We start from the raw sequence: 14,548 nt of genomic DNA, 5'->3' as shown, positions 1-14,548 counted from the left end.
TTATCAGCACCATTCTCATCTTAAAGATTTGGATTTCACATGCTGCTGGGCCCTGGGTCTCAGCAACATTCTGCATCTGTGTCTGCTCTGGTATCGCCTCCCCCTCCCCTTTTGTGTCCCCTCAAGGCAGGGCCCCTGGTTCTCAAGTCGGGGCTAGTTTCTGAGTCCCCAGCGGGAACTTGTGCGTCCTTCCATAGAGCAGACTGGTGGAGGGGGACGCTGCCTCTCTGGCTCTTCCTCAGGCCACACTACTCTTCCTTTTCTCCCAGGGCTGCCACCTGTCCGAGGAGGCCTCCAGTCTCCAACAGGAAGCAGTGCTCTGGCTCGCCCCTCCATCTGCCTGAGAGCTGTCCTCCTTTGGCTCCATTCCCTTGTCTGCCCGCTCCCCAGCCGGGCTATCAGCTCCCTGCATTCCAGGAGTCCACTGCCTCAGGCGTCCATTGAACACCTCAAACTACATATGTCCTCGCTCCCTTGCTTGCTCCATCCAAGTCTTCTGTGTCGACACCCCTCTGGTTGATGAGACCACAAACCTTGGGTTGTTCTTGATTCTTTCCTTTCTTTCACGTGTCACAGCCAATCTTACCAGAAACTTCTGCTGGCTCTGCTTTCAGAATACCTCCAGAATCCAGTAACTTTGTCCCCTCCCCCCAGCCACTCTGGTCTGAGTCCCCTTCACATCCCTCCTGCTCTCGGTAGACTTTGGACAGGTCTCCCTGACTTCACCCTGTGCCCCTTCAGCCTGCTCTTAGAGTGAGCCTGTCCAGTCAGATTGCCTCTTTCCCATCCTCAGGCTCCAGAGCCGTCCCATTTCGTTCTGAGTAAAAGACGAGACCGTGCAATGTCCTCCAAGACTCCACAGTCTCCCCAACCCCACCACTTACCTCTCTAGGCTCATTCCCTGCTCCAGCCTTCACTCCATCTTGCTGGCCATTGGATATTTGTGGAACACTCAGGCACATTCCAGTCTCAGGAGACTGCACTTGGCCTTACTGCTGCCCGAATGTCCTTCCCTCTGTGTCCACATGGCTCACCCTTCCCCTCTCTCAGGCCTTTGCTCCTGGGCCTCTCCAACTAAAACTCTGCACCCTATCCTCCTCACTCTCACCTCCTTCCGTGCTCTGCTCCCCTACACGTCCCTCACTTCCATCGAATCTGCTATGTGCTGTATCTGCTCATTGTCTGCTCTTCCACCAGAGTGAAAATTCCCTAAGAGCAGGGATTGTATATGTTTTGGTCATGGCTGTGTCCCCAGAGCCTGGAACCCACTGGCATACAGTAGGTGCTCAATAAATCTTTGTTGAGAGAGAGGGAGAAGAAGGGGGAGTCCGAGGGGGCCATCGTGCGTGCACAAGGGGCCAACAGTGTAAAGCGTGTTCTTACTGTGGGTTTGAGTTGAGGGCACTCTCACAGCCCCTCCTGATTCACCCCTGCCCTCGCCCTCCTCTTTGTCCTAGTCTCTGCACAATGTGCGACCAACAGACCTCCTCCTCTTCACCGGCTAGGATTGGCCTGGGGCCACCAGGCTCTGATAGGAGCCTAGACGTCAAATGGAGAAGAAACTTCAGAGCCAGGAGGAGGGGCTGGTTTCCTTCCTCATTTTCATGTGCTCTGAATTAGTATTTCCTCTTCCTCTTGCGAAAGCTACTACCCATTTCTTTCCTTTTTTTTTTTGTGAGGAAGATTGGTCCCGAGCTAACATCTGTTGCCAATCTTCCTCTTTTTTGCTGAGGAAGATTGGCCCTGAGCTAACGTCTGTGCCCATCCTCCTCCATTTTATGTGGGAAGCCGCCACAGTGGAGCTGCTGAGTGGACTAGGTCTGCACCCAGGATCCGAACCCGCAAACCTGGGCGGCTGAAGCAGAGCCCAGGCAACTTTAACCACTTGGCCCCGGGCCGGCCCTGCCACTCATTTCTAATGCGCTCTGTCTGTGGTCCGCCCGCCTCCTTGCCGCACTGCTGTTCTCTCGTCGTGACCTTGTTGCTTCCCATTCATGTACCACGGCCGCTGCTGGCTCCCAGCCCTCCTCTCCACACTGCTCTTGTCACTCCCAGTGACTTTACTGGGTGGCGTCTAGTTCCTGACCTCCCCTCTCCAGTGGCATTGTCCTCCTCATCACCTCTGCCCCCAGCCCTCCCAGTCTCTTCCTGAAGGTTGTCACCATCAGGACAGAAACATTGAGGAATCTTGACTGCACGTATCTACTTGGCAGTCACGGCTTCCTATCATTTCATTTCAGAAATAGCCTCTGTTGCCGTAACTTTTGACCCTAACTCTTCCAACCACGAAGTTGATGACTTCTCACTAAGAATAACTTCGTTTTCTGGTTTCTTCATGCAGGCTTGGCCCCACCGTCCGTGAGTATAATCCCTGCTTGGCCACTACGCTTACCTCTGTTTCTTCCCCTCTCTGTCTCCATCTAGCGAACACCAGCCCTCTCTGGGCTCACAGGGAAGGTTCCAGCCCAGGGACGGTCTGGAAAACACAGCAGCCTTTAGGGGCTCGAGCGTTCCCCTTTGTTTTCGTTTAGGACCCTTCCAGTATTGCATTCAAGGTGATCATGTGAACGAAAGACCAAACCACTCCGACTGAAGGAAGTGAACCTGTGCTGGCCTCTTGGCCGTCGTTGGGACGTCTGGGGCTGGGTCGAGACTTTTCTGGTAAGGTATTGGTGTGCCCATTATTAGTCATTCTGGGAAGTGGGTATTTGGAAATGAGGCGAGCCTGGGCCTTGGCAAGGAGGGACTTGCTCTCTGCTCTCTGGCCCAGGACCAAGAACAGAGAGCCAGGGCGGCTGGGGTGGTGATGGACTTGCCTGTGCTCTTGTGGAACGGGGTCTCTTCCCTCGGCGGAGACGTGGTGGCAGAGCCCTGGAGGGTCCTTGCAGCCTCAGCGCGTGTCTGTGCTCTGGCCGCAGCTCTGGCAGTGAGAGGAACGCCAGGAGAGCAGGGCCCCTTCCCTGCCCCAGGGGCGTGTGGCTCAGGTGACACCTCTCAGCTCAGCCGCAGTAGCATTCCCCGGCTTGCAAGCAGATGGTGAAGAATGGCGGTTTTCCTGCGGGACACCCTCAGGCTTCTTCCTTCATCCTGTGAGGAGTTGCTGGGTGCCTCTCAGCCCTCTGCCGGGAAGGGCAGTGCAGCAGGCCTGGGGCACTGACACCAGCAAGGAGGGAAGAGCAGGGGACACTCCGTGTGTGTCCCTCTCCTGGGAGGTGGCAACGGTGAGGTCAGGGGGGATTGGGGACTGGCTGGCGGACCCCCATGTGTCCCTGTGGGCATGCAGGGAGCGAGCCCCAGGGAAAGCCACTGGTGCTTGGTGCTTGACTTCATGATCCCATGAGGAAGAGGCCTGTGGACTCAATTTGAAAATTGGGTCAAATTCATACAATTATAGTTATACATAAATTGTATTGGTTTAAAATAGAATCATCTTGTTGATTTTTTTAGGATGATAAGGCTTCCGTTCCCCCAGGAAGAGCCAAGTCACCAACCAAGAGCGAGCCTCGCGGTGGCCGTTTCAGGGGCATTGGGGGCACGCCCTCCCCGCCACCGATCGCTGAGGACGCCCCTCCGCTGCTTCGCTCTGTGTCCTTAAAACGTCGGCTACTGGGTGAAATCGCTTTTCTTATGAAATTTTCTACAATATCTCCACCCCAATATTTTAACCACTGTGACGTGTCTGAGAAGGGAGCCACAAGCGTTTGTTAGTTCAAGTAACCCCTATGCTTGGAGTGTCTTTTAGGCTAAAACTAGGTAAATAACTGTATTTGGCTTCCTAACCTCCAAAGCCTTACCGATTTTATTGTGGCAAAATGGCACTGCTGGATTTTAGGGTCAAGGAAGCAGGGTTCCTGGCAGTGCCGATGTGTCACTCCGCATCAGGGGCCCCGCAGGTGACCTCACAGGGGCGTCAAGGTGGTCGGTGGGGCTGGGGCTTCGTTCCACAGAAGGAATTGGGCTAATGGCTTTTCTAAGATGATTTGGCACTCCAAAAACGTTTTGTTTTAATTTGACACCTCCAACACCCTGTCCCTCAGACCCTTTCATTTTTCTTAAAGTTCTGATAATCACCTAAAATACATACTTTTCACTTTTCATATGTAATCTAAGGCTGGTGAGCTGGCGAAACGAATTGATGCAAAATTTGATTCTGCCACCAGGTGGCAGTGTGGTCTCATGTCATGTGTCTGATGTCTTTCTGGACCCCGGAAAACCGAGTCGGTTTATCCTTTCTGTACCGATATGTGAATTCCTTCAAAAAAGCCACATCTTAAACAAAATCAAGCTATTATGTTTTTATTCAAGCTGTTATAATCACCAGAAGGAAGCGTTTATTTTGATTCTGAAGATAGATATAAAATTTCTCCCTCCTCTCAGAATACATCAGATAGTTGGTGTAAAGTTTGTTTTTCCTTTATAAAATTGGGATAATTAAAGCGATAAGGTAGGTAAACCCTTGTAGTATCTTTGATGAAAAGATATACAGAATAATACCTTTAATTTCATTACTAACCTTCATCTGTGTGACTTATTTTGTTGCAAGCATTAGTTTCTTATAATGCCTTATAATTGCATAAGATGTTGCGTGTGTGTGTCTGGCCCGTAACTCAAATGTTGAAAATCTTTTTGATTTAGTGATTGAAATGGTTAAGTTCTGGGTTCCGTATAAACCCCCGGCCCAGGTGAACGTTTAATTGGCGCGGCCCATCCGCCAACTGTCAACTGGAGCCTCTGGCCAAGGGGAAAGCAAAGCTTGCACAGGGCTTAGAAATAGCAGTAATTTAAAAAGCAAAAACCCCTAAGTTCTTTTTATTGTTAGAAACGATTCATAACTGTCTTTGAGTTTACTGTTTTGGAGCTCTAACGAGAGTCATTTTGTTAACTTTCTCACTTTTGGAACTCAGTTTAGCTTGGGCTGCTCTCCGCCCCGGCCGGGCTGCGTGCATGGATCTGTCTTAAGACCCACGCGCCTGGGCTTCAACACGCCACCCTCATGACCAGCGCAGTGAGGACGAAGAAGATGCTTAGCTTTGACAAGAACCCTTCTTTCTGAGGGTCTGAACCTGGAAAAAAGGGTGCCCAGTCTGGGCCAGATAATAGCCATGGGGGTAGAGGAAGGGGTGAGTGCGCAGGTTAGCAATTATGCGGGTGGGTCAAGGGTGGAACCGCCACACACGGAATGAGCGTCTGCTCTGTGACTGTTAGTTGTCTTAGGTTAGCTCGTGCAATCCTTCATATGCTCCCCCTTTTACAGAGGATCAAACAGGTTTACCAGGTGTGGTAGGCAGAATAATGCCCCCAAAGATGCCACATCCTGATCCCCGGCAATTGTGGCTGTGTTACGGTCCACAGCAAGGGGGATAAGGTAGCAGATGGAATTAAGGTTGCTAACTGTTGACCTTGAGATGCGGACATTATCCAGATTAGCTAGGGGAGCCCACGGTCCTCACGAGGGTCCTTATAATTGGAAGAGGGAGAGCCAGTGAGATGGCAGCATGAGAAGGCCTGAGCCGAGGCTGCTGGCTTTGAACAAGGAGGAAGGGGCTCCAATCTGACGCATGTGGCGGCAACTGGAATCTGGAAAAGGCAAAGAAACAGATTCTCCTCTTTGGCCTCCAGAAGGGGCGCCACCTGCTGCCACCGTGGGTTCACCGGGGGACTCTCATTTTGGACTTCTGACCTCCAGATTGTAAGATAATAAGTCTGTGTTGTTTTAAGCTACTAAATTTGTGGTAACTCGTTCCGGGAGCCACAGGGAAGGGGTCCCCCGGTGCATTTAGATGGTGCAGGCTGTGAGGCAGTGTGGGCTTCCAGCTGAGTCACGGCTGGGAGAGCTGAGGAAACACCAGGGCTTTGTTTTACCGATAAAGTGACATTTCTCACCATCCTCCACCTGCTAGGTGGGTGATAAAAGGAAACTCGATTTTCGTTCTGTTCCATTTGAAATCTAGTCTTAATCCAATAATTTAAAAAATGCCTTCAGGCAATGCTGTCTCTTTGTTTTTTGTGGTTCTTCACTTTTTCTTTTCTTGTTGGTCACCTGCTCTATTTTGATGGAATATGTGTGTGAGGTGACTTGGTGGCAGTGGGGTGAGGGGTTCCCAGCTCCTGTGGCGCTCAGGGCCTCGGTGGGCCTGCTGCTCTGCCCTGCTCAGCCCCCTGCAGGCAGGCCCATCTACGCCTCCAGGGAGAACCTACAGGCTGGTCCCTTCCCAGCTCTGCAGACTCTCCTCCTCCAGGATCAGCCCCGCCCTCCACAGATGCTGCCCTGGCTGGGTCCACAGCACCTGTGATCCAGGAGGGCCCTGCCTGTCCCAAGTTACTGAGCCATCAGGTGGCCTTTTGGAGGTTCCCAGGGCCCACTGACCCTCCATCCCCCCTCCGCCCCCCAAAGCCTGGTCTAGTCAGAGTGACAGGCAGGGGGTGAAATTGCTTTGAGATCTTCAACTTTGGTCCTGTAAAAACTAAAGAAAGTTGTAATGCTTTCAACAGAGAAGTCTGTTGTTCAGGCCTCTGGTCCTGGTAAAGGGCTGGGTGCCCGCCTTCCCTTGGCCCAGGCCACCGATCTGGAGACCACAGAGGCCATGCTTTAAAGGGGCTGTTCAGAGGCTCGCTTTAGGGTTTACTATAATGTCTCTGTAGCAAAGTGTGTTGTGTCGTCCCAGCCTGTCGAGAGTGATGCTGTGGACTAGGAAGGCCCGGGGCCCTCCCCTGGGCCGGGTCTGCTGGAGGCGGCCCCCAGACATTTCCCAGACCAGAGCCCATGTTGTGGCGGGAGCAGCCCTTGTGCTGCTTGTTATGATTGCAAGACGCTCGCACCTCAGCAACAGCCATCCGAACTTTGAGAAAACAAGGCTGATTACTCACAGGTCCTGGAGGGTACACGGCACGCCTGGGCCCCACAGTGAGGTTACAGGGGGAGAGAGGAGAGAGTGCAGACCTGCGGCTCTGCCTTTATTGGGGTTGAGGGTGGGGTGCCTAGGGTTTCTCGGGTTCCTTCTTTATTGGTGACTTTAAAACACAAGAGCAGACTTTACAGTGCTAGAAGGGAAAGTGGGGTCACTCAAGAGGTCAGTTATCTGGGTCACCTAGGGCTTTCTGAAAGGGAACTTCACGGGTGGGGTGGCCTGGCTCTTTATCTACTTGTGTAGCTGGCGATGTGTTTATTTGAGGTGATGTCTTTGAAGTGGATGCCTTGGTAATCAAAAGCTAATTGTTAGGCACTTACCTACACAGAGGCTGAGCTGAGACTGCAGCCTGGGTCTCTGTCAGTAAAGAGGGGCTCCTCACACCCTGTAATGCCTGGGCAGGTGGCAGAGGCTGGAAAGTCTCCGGGTAAGGAAGTCTGGTTCTATGGCCAGCATTTGGAGGGGAAGGCCAGTGTCTCCTTCCTGTAATTAAAGGAACATCTTTCCCTTTGCCTGCTCTGGTTTACCAGGAGGAAGGGAATTACCAGTGCTCTCCAGAAGTGGCTCGTTCTGCTGAAAGCTGTCTGCAGTAGAAGGGAGAGCAAAACCGGGGGTGGGGCGGGGGGTGCCACTGGGGATGTCTGCTTCTCGTTAAGTTGTGTGGGAGAGGGAGGGGCTGGGTGGAGTTCATTAGCATCATTAGATAGTTTATCCTAAGAATGAATAAATACAGTGCCTTGACCTACCTCAGTGGAAAGGAATAAAGCCTGAGGACATTTTCAATTAAAAAAATCTGATTTTAACTTTTTGGGGAATAATTTTATGTTTACTCCTTAACATACCAATTCTAATTGTGTTCTTTGACTTCTAAAAGAACATTTTTTTATTGACCATAAAGAATAAAACTCTTGGTGGCATCCAAACCATGTTCCACAAATTCAGCCTGGAAGCATCTGTAAAAAGCAAACCAACAAACCAAAAAACAGCACACAGACTTTTAGAGAATAAAACTTCACTCTTAGGAAGAAGACAGTTACTGCTGAGAATAAGGTACTTTGGAAATCCAAGCAGGACTTTCAGTGAGCTTGTGCCAAGCCAGGATGGTGGAGCTCTCGTGGGGTTGGTCTGGCTGGAGTGCTGAGTGATGCTTGCCCACCCCACATGTGTCCCCCTTCTTTACTGACTGAACCCCGCTTTTATTTGGAGTGGTGTTTGCCCACTAAGAGAATGACATTCCTTGGCCTCCTTTGTAGTAGGTGGAGGGTCACGTGATACTGTCCTGAATAATGAGCAGTGAGTGGAAGACCGCCAGAAGCTTCTGGGCTGCTCTACTTCCTTATTTTGGCTTCCACTACTTTTTCTTGATGTTGCTTTCCCTTTTTTCCAGATTGAAATGTATTTTGTTGGCTTTACCGCTCGTAGCCATCTTGAGACCATGAAGCAAGGACTAAGAGAGTCACAGAACTCTCAGCCCCGATGTATTTGAGCTGCTGAACTAATGCCAGTTGACCTACTCCTGGATCCCGCGTGACACGAGAAGAAAAATAACAACCCTAATTTATTTAAGTGACTTGTGGTCAAATTTTATGCATTTCTAATTTATGCATTTCACCAATATGAATATAATTACACTTCTTTTATTTTTCTTATTGAAACACTTCAGCCGCCATGTGTCCATATTTGCAGGAAGTCCAGTCTCTTCCTCTTCAGGTCTCCTCTCTGTCACTCTCCCCACTCCTCCCAATTGACCAAAGGGATCCATCCTGCTTCCAAAACCCAGGCAGAGAGAACTGGAAACCTGATCGCCACTTTCAAAGTCTACTGCTCACCATGTGATGTTGCTGTTGTTGAAAAGTGTCCCTGAGCAGTCTAATACGTTATAATCTGCTTTGGCTACAGCCTTTTGTTTTAAAAAAAATTATCTGGAAATGTCATTATTTCACCTATGCTCTTGAAGGCTATTTTTGCTAAGTATCCAGTTCTAGGTTTGCAGTAATTTTCTTTGGGTCCTTTAGAAGTGTTGTTCCATTGTCTTTGGCTTGCGCTGTTTCTGTAAGAAGTCAGCCATCAGTTTGTTTATTGCTCCTTTAAAGGGGTTTGTCTGTTCAGGCTTCTTTAAGGTGCTCCTGTTGTCTTTGGATTTTAGCTGTTTTACAATGATGCAATGAGATGTGGGTTTTGCTGTTGTTTGTTCATTCTGTTTGGGGCTTGAAAGACTTCTTGACTTTGGGACTTGATATTTTTCAACAGTTTTGGAAAATTTTTCACCATTATCTCTTCTAATATAGCCTTACCTAAATTCTTTCTTCTCCCCTAATGAGTTTCCAATTATTTATATATTAAACTTCTTATTGTATCCTCTCTGTACCTTATCCTCTCTTTTGTGTTTTACTTTCTTTGTCTTTCTGTACTTTATTCCTGGATATTTTCTTCCAATCTGCCTTTTCCTTTACCATTTCTCTCTTCAGCTGTGTCTAATCTGTGGTTGAACCTACATACTGAGTTCTTAATTTTGATTGCTGCATTTTTCAGTTCTAGAATTTCCTTTTAAAAAGTTTCTAGTTATCTGATAAAATTTAAAATGTTATCTCTTGTCTCTTCGTACATATTAAAGATAGCTATTTTAAATCCTGTGCCTTATACCTCAATTTTATGGAATCCAAAGGGTGAGTTTCTGTTTTGTTGCTTTTCTTGTTTTCTAGTATGGTTGGTTGTTTTAATTTTAATGCCAAACATTGTATATGAAAAAGGCTAAATAATTTGAGCCCTAGAATGATTTTATCATCTTACAAAGAGGATACAAATCAATATGCCCTTCGTACATTCTGTACAATTAGAATTATCAGAGAGTTTTAAAAACTACTGTTGCTTGGATTGCGTACTCAAAGATTATGACTCACTGGGTCTGGAGTTGGGCCTGGACATCAATATTTTGCAAAGGCTCCCCAAGTGACTCTAATGAGTACCAGGATTGAGACTTGCCCCAACATAAAATATACTAAAGATAGTACAGAAAGGGAAAATAACAGCTTAATCACCTAATCTCACTTACGAATATAGCTGCAATAATGTTAATATATAGATTTAAAGTGTTATCAAAAATAATGAACTTTGACTAAATAGACTTTATTGCAGCAACTCATAAATGATTCCCTCAGAAAATTTATGAGCATAATTTATGACATTATGTTTCCTATGGAGAAAACTTATAGGAACATACCAATGGATGTTGAAATTTTAACAACCAAATAAAAACTTTTAATAGGTACGGAAAGAAATTGCTAAGCTGTAATGAAGCCTGTTTGGTAGATGGTAATAACGCTTACCAATATCTGGTTTCTGTCTCCTTCCAGGCATACAGATGGTTATACTTCCCAGTCCCCTAGCAGCTCCCTTGGCGGAGTCGTGCGAGTGGTTTTGGCTAATGGGCTGTGCTGCAGCGTGGGAGAGCGGGTGTGAGAACACTGAGTGCTCTCCTCTTCCACCGTGGTGACCCGGGAGGCTTTGTGTTGTCATGGCAGAGCCGCAGGATTGAAACGGCCTATGTTGTGTCACTTCATGGAGAACAACACCCTGGCGGTCGTCCAGACCCACAGCTGGCTTTGTGGGAGTTGGAAATGGATGTGTGAAGCCACTGAGGTTGTGGAGTTGTTTGTTACCACAGCATAACCTTTCTTGACCAGAGCTTGTTGGAAAAGTTTTCCTGCGAAGGGCTAGATAGTAAATATTTTAGACGATACAGGTCATATGGTCTCTGTCACAACTACTCCACACTTCCATTGAGCAAAAAGCAACCACAGATAATACATAAATGAACAAGCATGGCTGTGTTCCAGTAAATCTTTATTTACAAAAATGGGTGGCAGATCTGGCCCCTGGACCATAGTTTGCTGACCTCTGTTCTTGATTAATACTTTGGCCTATGCCTGTCTTATTACAAATAAAATTCTAAATAATAAAATCCTAAAACATTTCAATTACAAAGAGAAACAAGCAGGGTTGTCCACTATTGCCACTTAATAACACTATTTTAGAAGGTGTAGTTAATGCAATATGATGTAAAATTGAAATAATTGGTCTAAATATTGGAAAATAATTTTTTTTGCTGATGACATAATCATATACTCAGAAAATCTGAGAAACACTAGTAAAAATGATTGGGATTTATAGGTCAATTTGGTAAGATGACTGAATAAAATATAAATACATATATATATGTATATATATGATAAAGTAGTTGACTTTTGTATATCTCTCCGCCCAGGAGCAAACCCCTACATGGTAATGAAATGGAATGTATTTGCAATAGCAGTAAAAATCACATAATGAAATGATTAGGAGTAAGTTTAACAGAAAAGATATAGTATCTATATGAAGAATAACAGAATCTGAACACATGGAAAGACATCCCATGATGGAAAGATTCAATGTCATAAGAATATCAGCATTTCCAAAGTTATATTTAGAAAACAAAATGAGAATGGCAAAAGAATTTTTGAAAAATGGGAATATGTGTGACTTGACTAATCAAATATTAAAATGCACTATAAAAATCAACAATAAGAAATTATGGTATTGGGAGTAGGAAGGAGGGGGAAAAGAGAAAAAGCCAAAAAAAAAAAAAAAAAAGAAACAAAATCCAACAAACAAAGCAAATGCAGAGATATAGAAAGAAAGGTTTCCTGCCTTTACCATTGTGTAGGATCCAATTAGGTCACCTCACATGTGTGTGTGGTTGTAGGTGTGCATGTGTGTCTGCATAAAAGTTTCTATGAAAGCATAATTGCCAAATTGTTGGTGTTTATCTCTGGATAGTGGACTTTCAAGTGAATTTTTGTTTTTTCGTTGTACTTTTAGGTGTTACTAATGTATTGGCGATATATTATTCATTTAGTCAGAAAAAATATAAAGGTTTTAAAAATTATAAACCAAAAAATAACAGAAGAAGTGAAGCCATAAAGATGCCACATATGGCAATAGTGCCTTAATTCCTCTTTAAATGCAGATGGCAGGGATGGCTAGGGCCCCCTGCACTTTCCTGCAAAGCCCTTATCGGGTGAGCCCTGCTCATCACCTGATCAGGCTGTCTGCCCTTCTGGACGAGGTGTCTCTAGTAGTGAAACAAGGTGGGGACTTGAGCAGCTGGAAGAATGTGCCCTAATCGAGGGCGACCAGGAAAGCAGTTAAGGCAAGAGACTGATATTTGAGTTCACCAGGACCACAGAATTGCTAATTCTTTGTAAGAACGGGGCTGTTCTAGACCTAACCCTGGTAAGTCTTTCAGAGGGAGAATTGCTGACCTCTCGCTTGCAGGATGGTCTTGCCAATGCAGGGGGTGCCATGCCAGGGAGGGGCGTGTGCGTGAGGACTAGCGGCGGTGGCGTTGCAGCCAGCTCTCCAAAACTGGAAGAGAGGAACTCTTTGACGCATCTCATTTCTTTCTCACTGAAAGTTCAAAGTCTTAAAATTCAAAATGTTAAAACGTTAGAGATGTAAATTTGTCCAAATTTTGTTTCCTCATGGGTAAAGCATGTTGAATCCTGCTCTTGATACAGAATTCAATTCAGTAAGCATGTACTGAAAAGTTAATGTTTTAAAATTTCCACTTCCGTTATGTCACTCACTTTTGAAAACCTTTCACTCATTCTTCCTGTGACAGTAGATCCATTTTTTTCCTCCCTGCTTTCTGACGCTCTCTGTAACCACGCGACCCACTGTCTGCACAGTTGTCTTCCTCAGTGGGAATTTTCTGTTAGTCAAACTTCATGGTTTCCCATGCTTGGCTGTTTATGCTTATCCTCAATTCTGTGCCTTTCCACAGCCATTCTTCCATTCCGGCGTACAGCACACTGGGAAAGGGCAAGGCATTGGGGGCTGAGGGCTTGGGCTCAAATCTAGCGCTTTCTGTGTGACCGTGAGCGGTATCCCCAGGCTCCGTAAACCTCAGTTTTCTCATCTGTATGATGAGGTTCCATCAGTAGCCACTTCACTGGGTAGCTAGAGGGATTAGATATGCTGTTCGTAAAGCACTTCACTCACAGCCTGACATTGGTTAACACACTTGGGAATTCTAGGTGACTTCCAACGCATCACCTTTGCGAGGGATTTTCTAGGGAATGTAAGTTATTTTTAGGCGTTATTTGAGTATGAACCAGGTATTGCAGAATTTCTTTTCCAAGATCTTATGTCAATATGCACACCTACCCATTCCCATTTCTTTTTTTTTTTTTTAAGATTTTATTTTTTTCTTTTTCTCCCCAAAGCCGCCCAGTACATAGTTGTATATTCTTCGTTGTGGGTCCTTCTAGTTGTGGCATGTGGGACGCTGCCTCAGCGTGGTTTGATGAGCAGTGCCATGTCCATGCCCAGGATTCGAACCAACGAAACACTGGGCCGCTTGCAGCGGAGCGCGCGAACTTAACCACTCGGCCACGGGGCCAGCCCCCCGTTCCCATTTCTTTACGTCCTTGCCATTGCTTGGTACCATCAGATCAGGCCTACCCAGGGCACAGTACAAATCGCCCTATACTAAGTATTTACACATTTAAAAGTTATGAATCAAGATAATAAGCGTCTAAGTAAAATATGAACATCTACTCTTCCTCTGACAGACATACCTTGATGTTGACCTGGAAAACTCGATTTGAGCTTAAATTCTCAGATTCCGTGGAGTCCAATGTCAGCATGTGACAGGGTGGGGAGTAGGCCTCGTCCTTGGCCTCTTCCTGTCCTCCCACCCCCAGCTACCCCCGCGCAGCTAGATCTCTTGCATGCAGCTGTGTGGGTCCCAGCCCTAGAGTACACCAGGCCTAGGGGAATTGTGGTCTTCCCTCAGGAGGACTACCCCAGGGAAGGGCTCTGTGTGGGTCCTAGGAGCAGACTTCTCCTGTGGGTAGGGTGGTACAGGGCTCTGTGTACCCCGAGGTGCGGGACGTAGCATCCGATGAGCACATCCATTGGCCCCGAAGACTTTTCTCCTGGTGTGGCTGGAGGAGGGCCAGAGTGAGACCTTCTCTGAAGTGACCCTAAGAGCTGTGGTACTGGGCAGAGTTAGGGCTTTTGTCCACCTGAGGGTGTAAAACAGCATCTCATTGTTTTCGTTTGCATAGTCCTGATTATTAGTGAGGTTGAGAACTTCTTCATATGCTTGTGGATTTTTCTACTGAGTCGATGTTTTCCTTGTTGATTGGGTCTCTACATGTTTTGAATACATACAAACGCTTTGTCTCTTAATAAGCATTGCCAATTTCTTTTCTCAAGCTGGACGTTATCTTTTGACAGTCATTTTAAATTTGATGAGGTCAAAGTTATCATATTTTTCCTTGTGAGTTTTGCTTAAGAAATCCTCTCTTTCTGAGGTCGTAAAAAATGTTATTCTCAGGGCTGGCCCCGTGGCCGAGTGGTTAAGTTCGCGCGCTCCGCTGCAGGCGGCCCAGTGTTTCATTGGTTCGAATCCTGGGCGCGGACATGGCACTGCTCATCAAACTACGCTGAGGCAGTGTCCCACATGCCACAACTAGAAGGACCCACAACGAAGAATATACAACTATGTGCTGGGGGGCTTTGGGAAGAGAAAGGAAAAAGTAAAATCTTAAAAAAAAAAAGTTATTCTCTATTTTGTCTAAAGATTTTTTTTTTCA

The 14,548-nt window shown here is 46.7% G+C and overlaps 1 long non-coding RNA gene across 3 annotated transcripts; it reads left to right on the top strand.

The window, feature by feature from the left end:
* The first annotated feature begins 1,723 nt into the window (after positions 1-1,723).
* LOC123287059 (uncharacterized) lies at positions 1,724-13,200 on the top strand. 3 transcript variants are annotated; one of them, XR_011504555.1, is made up of 4 exons: positions 1,724-2,358; positions 2,532-2,661; positions 3,448-3,753; positions 10,262-13,200. It is a non-coding gene; the product is annotated as an uncharacterized lncRNA (long non-coding RNA). The 3 variants fall into 3 exon arrangements; XR_006529987.2 differs by lacking the exon at positions 10,262-13,200 and having other exon boundaries at positions 3,448-7,514; XR_011504554.1 differs by lacking the exon at positions 10,262-13,200 and having other exon boundaries at positions 2,532-3,221; positions 3,448-7,514.
* The last annotated feature ends 1,348 nt before the right edge of the window (positions 13,201-14,548 follow it).

Source organism: Equus asinus, chromosome 7, assembly GCF_041296235.1.
Source record: "Equus asinus isolate D_3611 breed Donkey chromosome 7, EquAss-T2T_v2, whole genome shotgun sequence".
NCBI lineage: Eukaryota > Metazoa > Chordata > Mammalia > Perissodactyla > Equidae > Equus > Equus asinus.
Note: the sequence above shows the minus strand (reverse complement) of the source record. Positions and strands in the feature narration are given on the sequence as shown.